Source organism: Pundamilia nyererei, unplaced genomic scaffold (genome assembly GCF_000239375.1).
Source record: "Pundamilia nyererei isolate P.nyererei 1_Seehausen unplaced genomic scaffold, PunNye1.0 scaffold00139, whole genome shotgun sequence".
NCBI lineage: Eukaryota > Metazoa > Chordata > Actinopteri > Cichliformes > Cichlidae > Pundamilia > Pundamilia nyererei.
The window spans coordinates 702834-711254 of record NW_005187540.1 but is presented as its reverse complement, the minus strand read 5'-3'; positions in this window follow the sequence as shown (position 1 = coordinate 711254).

Genomic DNA, 8421 nt, shown 5'->3' with positions numbered 1-8421 from the left:
ACACACACACACACAACACACACACACACACACAGGAAATCCCAGAGACGGGTTAGATTTCCTCACAGACCAGCATCAAACACTCAAACCTTTAAAACCCCGCCCTTGCCAAGCGTGAGGGGCAACCACACACTCTGACCTCTGACCTCCGGAACACAGACATCACCTGCTGGTTTAAGTCACTCCTGAGGTCCTGCTTTTTACATTTGAGCTTTTTGTCTCCAGCAGTTTGGACTAAAGGGTGGAGCAAACTCCTCTCATCAAACCAGAGCTCCGCCTCTCTGGGCTCGCCTAGCTTCATTCGTTGTCATTAAAACGCACCAAACGGCACAAACACGGTGGGGCTGTCGGTGTCGGGCCGCCCTCTGCAGCAGTTTGACCTCTGACCCTTTAAACAGTTTCAACAAACTGTTCGAGCGCAGCAGGAAGTGAAGCACCTAAGAGGAAGTGAAACGGTTAATAATAATCCCGATCGCAGCTGAAACCGGAACCTCTCCTCCGCTGCGAGCGGCGGTTTGTCTCGCACACCTGAAGAAGCGCCTGGTTTTCTCACGCTCCCTGACGCTGGTTAGAGGTCAGCGCTGCGATGATACGGCGTGAGGGAAAGTAACACAGGTGTGTAACGAGGTCACCAAAATACATGAAACTATGTACTACAAACGTGGAACCACGAGCAGGAGGTCACCTGACCTACAGGTACAGCCAATCACCTGCCTCCATGTGCTCCTATCCCAGCATCGTCCTGCGCCGCACAGACATCTGCACCTGTGCAAACCAAACATCAGCTGATCACCTGTCACACCTGACTCAGGTGATGTGAGCCACATGTCAGGTGTGTTGTTGGGGCCAAACGCCTGAGCTGTCGATGCCTGACTCCGCCCAGGTGAGGCTCAGGTGTGCTGTTCTGTTCGAACCCAGAGGTTACCCTCACTGCATGTGTGTGAGCGTGAGTGTGTGAGAGGAGTGTGTGAGCTCTGCTCGGGTCTCTAGCTTCCACAGACTGCACGCTTCACTTCCTGCTGAGCGACGCATCGATCACCAAACCGACCAATCTGGCAGCTCCGGCGGGACCGTGCCGAGGTGCCGAGCTAAGAAGACGGCGAGGTTTTACTGACCACGAGCGCGACGAAGCCTAACACACGAACAAACACAAACGGGCTCTTACTGCGATCGTGGATCGGTCCGTGCGTCCAGGCTGACGAGCTGTCAGTTACACGCCTCGCTCGCTGCAGCGCGTTAGAGCGAGCGGCTGCCACAGGAAGTGAGCGGTGCAGCGAGGGAGAAAAATAGAGCTTTCATTTCCAGTGTGAGCGCGAGCGGCGAGGCAGGAAGGTGTGAAAGCAGCGCTGTTTCCCCCGAAGTAGAGGTGACAGCAAACAGGAAGTGTGTGTGTGTGTGTGTGTGTGTGTGTGTGCCCGGTCCTCACACGTTTGAAGACATTTTTGAGGCTCAAAATGTGGTTTTAGTGTCAGGGTGACCATTAGGTTTACGTTCAGGGTCAGGCGTTCATTCATGGTTAGGGTTCGCAGCTAGGAAACCATTATGTCAATGAAGGACCTCACTAAGATAGCTGAACGGGGTTGTGTGTGTGTGTGTGTGTTAACTGGTAACTGGTACTAGCCACTGGGGGCGGGGTTTGTTGAATCACAGCGCCTCTGTGTCTCCCGGGGCGTCACGCTGCAGTCACTCACTGGCATCAGCAGCCTCAGTGACATCACTGTCACATGACTGCCTGCGGCTGCGGTCACTCGCTCACATTTTCCCATCAGGCTCTGGGTGTTACGAAGGTGCTTCACTTCTTACCAGGTACATCACCATGGTAACCAATGCCGCACACCTTCGAGATTAGAGATCGACAGGTAAGAAACCATCACCTGCTGACCAATCAGATCTCAGGAAAAGGGCGTGAGCCCAGGAAGAGTCGTGTGTTTGCGTGAGCGTCGGTGACGAGAACACTATTGTTATTGGTCTGTTAGGACGAGCATGTGACCCTGTGTCCAATCAGGAAGCGTCCAGTCCCAGTCTGGCATTTTATTTTTTATTTCCTGTCAGACCATTAAACTTCCCCCCGTCCACCGCTCCAAGGCCGCGGCGCCCGTTACCTAACGTTAGTCATACCGAACGGCGCAGAGAGCAGACCGAGGGAACCGTACGAGCATGCTCAGTAGTTCACCTCCACACCGTAAACACATTTAACCCGGATAAAACCCCGACCTTTAACCCTGACCGTCGGTGATCAGCTGGGCTGATGTGCACCTGAACCACGCCCACTCAAGTTTTACTTGGATGCTTTCTGCACCCTCAAAAAATGTCAGGTGATTACTCAGCGGCGCGCAGTTCGCTGAGGGACCAGAACAAAACCACAGAGCGTGCATCAGAGGTTAGCGAGCACGCTGCCTGAGCAGCTTACTGGGACCGCCCTCAGAACCACCCAGAACCTCTGATGTGTGCGTGAGATTCGCTGAGGCACAGGTGAGGTCATCGGGTCATCAGGTGGTTTCACGGGGACACAGTGAAGGACACACTTCTGATCCTGCTCCACACTTCTGGAGCTTCAGGGATGTGCAGCTTTCTGAAGAACAACCTCAGTGAAGCCGACCGGCATCATCATCATCATCATCGTGATGTCACTGAGTGCCTTTCACTCCAACTGCACCGGCCTTCTTCTTCTGTGGTCTTAAAACAAACACTAGCTCTCAGCTCCTTCAGAGCCCCACAGCGCAGCCGCCGTCGCGCAGCCGCCGGAGACTCGACGAGTTTGTCACCGAGCCTCCTCACGAAACCGTGCAGTGTCGCTCACCACGTTCACGTGTGTTAAAGGGGAACAGGTGAACTCTCACTGAAGGTGCTCATCAGTCCAGCTCCAAGCACAGGAAGGAGGCGGAGTCTGCCTGGACAGGTGCGTGTGTCACCTGTGACATGTACATGTGATGTCATCCAGTTACAGGTGAGACGCGTCTGTGCTCACCTGAGCTCAGAATCCACAGCAGCAAAGTTATTCAGTCCATAATTAAATGAATTCTTCGATCTGATGACAGCAGGGAGCTGAAATTTCCCAGAACTCTGTCTGTTACTCTGAGTCGCCTTCACTCCGTGTGACTGAAGCTGCTCTCGTATCCCAACCCGTCCTCGGCCCTCAGAATCCCCCAGCAAGCCGAGCTATTTAAAGCATCGTGACAAAGGCCCGGGACGGTCAGCGACGCTCCGGCTGCTCCTTAAACTCTGACCGGCATCCAGAATATTCCTCACACAGACAGCACGGAAGGAGGTCCAGATACACGAGGCTAAATTTAGTCTGTCCACAGAGCGCCGGAGCTCCGAGGACACACTGCCAGCTTCCAAAATTAAGTCACATGATGATGATGCAGCAACCGTGACGAAGAAGAACAACCGAGACACACAAACAGGCAGCAGGACGAAGCTTCGGCGTCTCCTTCAGTCACACCTCAGATCACAGCTCCTGGTCCCATATAGGACGATGATGTCATCACGGATAACAGTGATGACATCAGGAAACACCAATGACAGCACAGGAAATAAAACGCTATTCATCACAGTGTCTGCTGCTTACAAACAGTCATCAGATCATGTTGTTATTGTTGTTATTGTTAGTGTCATATTTGTCAGGTGAGTCCAGGTGAGTCCAGGTGAGCACCTGAACCGGAGGATAAACATGGAGGACACGAGAGAGCAGCAGGAGACAGGAATGGATTACAGAGGACATCCTGAAACAGGATCTGTGTGTGTGTCTGTGTCTGTGTGTGTGTGTTTTAGTGTTGAAGGTTTGGAGGCTCAGCAATAAACTGAAGGACAAACACAGAGCAGCTGATGCACCTGTGCACAGGTGAGCCGCTACAATAAAAACTGAAGAGCACGAAACTAACAGCTGACCGTCACCAAGCAGCAAACCTGCGCTTCCTCCGAGCCAGCAGTCAGACTTCCTGTCTGCCCTAAAACAGGAAGTTATACCAGCCCAAAACAAATATGCTACCCTTTCAAAATAAAACCACAGATTCAAAACACGACAGCTGCAGGCAAACACCGAGTGTGCGGTGTGATCGTCCTGACTGAGCGACTCCTGCATGGTTCAACAGACTAAAAATGACCTTTGACCTCTGTTTGGTGATGCTGTAGGTCGCTGGTTCGATCCCGTCTACTCCACATATGGGGCAGCAAGCTAATCCACGGGAGCGTGCAGCGTGCGCGTTGGGCAGGAACTGCGCCGTGTAGAGCAACACAAGAATCAGACTAATCAGGCGTTTTCCTCAACAACACGCACGCTGTGTCTTCTGCATGTTGTTGTTCCAACATGGCTGACACCCACCTCCCCACCGAGGTCATTTCTCAGACTCTGCTCTAAAAGGCCACACTAAATCGATCTCAAGTTCACTCGTGTTATTCTAAAGGAAAAAGGAAAAAACTCTGGACATCGGCCAACATGGCAGAGCATGCTCAGACTGCTGAATCCATGACAACACGCACAGCTAACGGGTCAGAGGTCAAAGTTCAGCTTCCCCCTTCTGAGTCCACTTCAGTCACAGGAAGTCATCTTGCACTGACTGTGGATCAATCCACTGCTGAAAATAGTCCCTGCAGACTTCAGCTTCAGGAAACCTCCGAGGCCTTTTTAAAAACGCGGACGTGTGGCGACCGTTCAAAAACACTTCCATCACAGGAGGACAGAGGTCAGAGGTCAGCCCGACCAGTCCCGTTACATAACTGTCAGCTCACGCCCCGCAGCAACGTTCGGGACATGAAACCGTCCAAATGGAGGCTGAGTCGTTGCGTAATGTCCTGGAAACAGAGTCGCTCACGCGTCCCAGTTCAGCGCGGAGGCAGTGAACGCATCACAGGAAGAATGCTGAGCCCCAAGTCTGCAGACGCGGCGTTCCAGTTTATGCTCCAGTCGGCTCGTAACGCTCCCATCCCACCACATTCTGCACCCCTAAAACCACCCAGTGCTAAAACCAGCACTAACCAGTCCTCCTGCACAAACCACTAAAACTAAACCAGCTCCTGACCGGGTCTCAGAGTCGACCCACAAATTCAGTCCATCACTATTTACAGTTAGTCAGGTCAAAGGTCATCCAGGTGGTACACCGAAGGTCAGATTATGAAGATGAATGTGATGAATGTGACCACGCCCCCTTTATGGTTGCAATGGTAATAACCTGCTCATGTGTAAACAGCTCCGTTTCAGCTCAGAGTAAAGGTTAAAGGTCACCTTCACGTATCAAAGGTCTGAGCAGCAGGTCTCATTTCTAACACGAGACAGGAGCGTGTCAGCAAAAAAACCACAGACGTCCAATCAGGAGCCTTATTTAAATAACTGCTACGAGGCCACGCCCTCATACAGTCTGGGCGGTTTTCAGCCTTCAGGTGTGCAGCAGGTATGTTATCAGCGTCTGACACGCTCCTGTTCTTTGTGACCCGTCACATGACCGCGGCTTCGCTCTGCAGCTACAAATTCTTTGCAAGAAGCGACACATCCTGCGGGCGTCTCAGGTTTCCTCGCCGCCGCAGCTTTGCTGCGTTTACCTGTTCTAGTCACACGGACCAATCACATCCAAGCCAGGCCTCAGGAAGGAAGTCATGTGACTTGCATGAAGCTGGTTTCACATCAGAATTATTAACATTTCATTTTCAGTTCGAGTTATTTTGAGTTCTTTTTTATACTTTATTGAATTTTAAATCCATTTATTTTTTATTTCCTCGATTGTTGCTGCTCGTGTTCACTTTTCCTCCTTTGTTAATCGCTGACCTGCCGTACAATGAAAATATGAATCTATTGATTGCTGTTTGTATCAGCAGCAAACTGATCAATCGGTATTGATCAGTTTTAATAATAATAATAAATAATAATGGATTGCATTTATATAGAGCTGTACAATCCCACTGTTCACTCACTCTCACATTCACACACTGGTGGAAGCAGCTACAGCTGCAGCCACAGCTGCCCTGGGACAGACTGACAGAGGCGAGGCTGCCACATCGCGCCATCGGCCCCTCTGACCACCACCAGTAGGCGGCAGGTAAAGCGTGTTGCCCAAGGACGCAACGACCGAGACTGTCCGAGCCGGGGCTCGAACCGGCAACCAGATGATCAGATGATCGAGCTCACCGTGCTGATTTCTGATTTGTCCGTTTTAATAATCTGATGATTTCGTTCTCCATGAGAACAAACCTACAACACAGACAGGGACAAATTAAAGGAAAAAGAACGGGAAGGTGAGCTTGGCTCTGACTGAGGAGGAGGAAGGAGCCTCCGTGGATTTCACCTGAGCTCAGGCTTTGTGGCTGCAGGTTAGAGGGCCCTGTCTACCTTCAGGAGTTTGAGGATGATGGTGGAGCTCAGAGCTGGAGGAGTGATGCAGAAGAGAAAGCAGCAGCAGCTTCCTTCATGCAGGCTTTTCCTTTAATTTGTCCCCCGCTGAACATGACTCGTAGGTGCAACAAGGAGACAGACAGGTGTGCAGACAGGTGCTGGTGCTGGGGGGACATCAGCTGCGGGACATCCAAAACCTCCTCCACAACATCCCAGCGGGGTTCCATTATCGGACAGGGCTCTGCACGCGTCATTTCCACGCTTCGCGTCATTTCCACGCTTCAATAAACAGGTTCGAGACTGAAGAACGGTGAAACCACCACATAGCTCCGGGTTAGGCCTTCTCTGAGCCCGCGGACCGACGCTGGCCGCCGCCGGAGCGCCGAGCGGCCCCAGCTGGACGCGGGTTCCATTATCGGACGGAGAATGGCCGCCTGGGTGCGCTCGTTTTTGAGTCCCGTTCTGCGCGTTTACCGCAACGCGACCCGCTTTCGCGAACAGTGGGATCACGGCGAGCCCACCGAGACCCGCTGGAGCACGGTTCCGTTCCTCCCGGTTCGCACACCGGGCAGCTGTAGATGTTGACATTAAACGCGGTTCCGTTAAGCTAGTCCCACCCGCAGCTAGCGCGGCGGTCGCTCCGAGTCGCGCGTGAAACACGGCCCGTTCTCCTCGGCCCCTCCGGTCCCCGGTACCTGTGTGTCGGTGCTGGTTGTTCCCGCGGCGGGCTCTACGGTCCATGATCAGGTCATTCTCTCACATGTGACGTCCATGTTTGTCCGTCTGCTCCGACGAGCCGCAGCAGGCAAGCAGCCAATCGGCGTCAACAGCGCCGACAGCTTCCGGTAAACCCCTTCAAAATAAAATAATTTTAAACGGCCCTCAACCACAACAACAAAATTCCAGTCTCGTTATTTCGCCATATTAATTAACACAATCGTTACATTTGATATGGTCTAATGTTATTATATATTAAAGCTAACACAGCGAGACAACCAGTCACTCTCACACCTGTGGGCGAGAACCCACGCAGACTCGACACAGACTTCCTGTGAGACACCCCCCACCCGAGTAACCAGGTAAACATATCTCTCTCAAGGGTTCATAAATATACTTATATAATAATACTCTGAAAATTCAAAAGGTATGTTCTGAATAAAATAACATCAGAATATATTTCCGTTTTTCATATTCAAGTAAACAAAATGGTGTTTTGATCCTTATTAATACAAAATTAAGCTTCGTGTTGCTGAAAAATATAATGATAAAGAAGGGCGCGTTATATGCTTGGAAGCTTTAATCAGTGGGGTCCGAGTGGCTTTGTGTGATTTCTATGCACCTAATAAAGAAGAGCCAGATTTTTTTCACAGAATTAACAAGATAATAGGTGATCGTGGGGCAGGTAATACTGTAATAATCAATAAGAACAAACCCAGGGACAGAGAGGCTATTCGATTACTGATGGAGGGTCTTTGCCTAGTGGACATTTGGAGGTTAGTTAATCCTAGTTCAAGGGAATATACATTTTACTCCAATTGTCATAAAAAGTATTCAAGGTTAGATTTCGCCATAATATCAAAGTCTTTGGTCGATTCAGTTGTCGACTGTGAGATCGGTGCCATTGCCGTTAGTGATCATAGAGGTGCAAATGGATTTAAACACAGACAGAACAAAGACGGGTCTCTGGAGGCTGAACACGATGTTGTTGCAGAACAACAGTTAGTGAGGAGTTAACAAACGAGCTTAAAATTTTCTTTGAAATCAACATGGGCTCCACAGATAAAGTAGCCACAGTTTGGGAAGCATATATAAGAGGAAAGACCAGGGCCGGCCCGCGGAATAGGCCGTATAGGCAAATGCTAAGGGCGCCGTCCATCAGGGGGCGCCACGCCAGTGCCATAAATGTTGGAAAAAAAAAAAAGTTGGTACTATTATTTCTAAATACAAAAAATAATCCCACGTTAATTAAAATGCAAAGTAAAGCTTATTTAATAGAAACATTATTTGTCACAACATTACGCCCCCCCTCCCCGTACAATGCGCCCCCTCCCTGTATCAGAATCAGAATCAGAATGGGGTTTATTGCCAGATGTTGA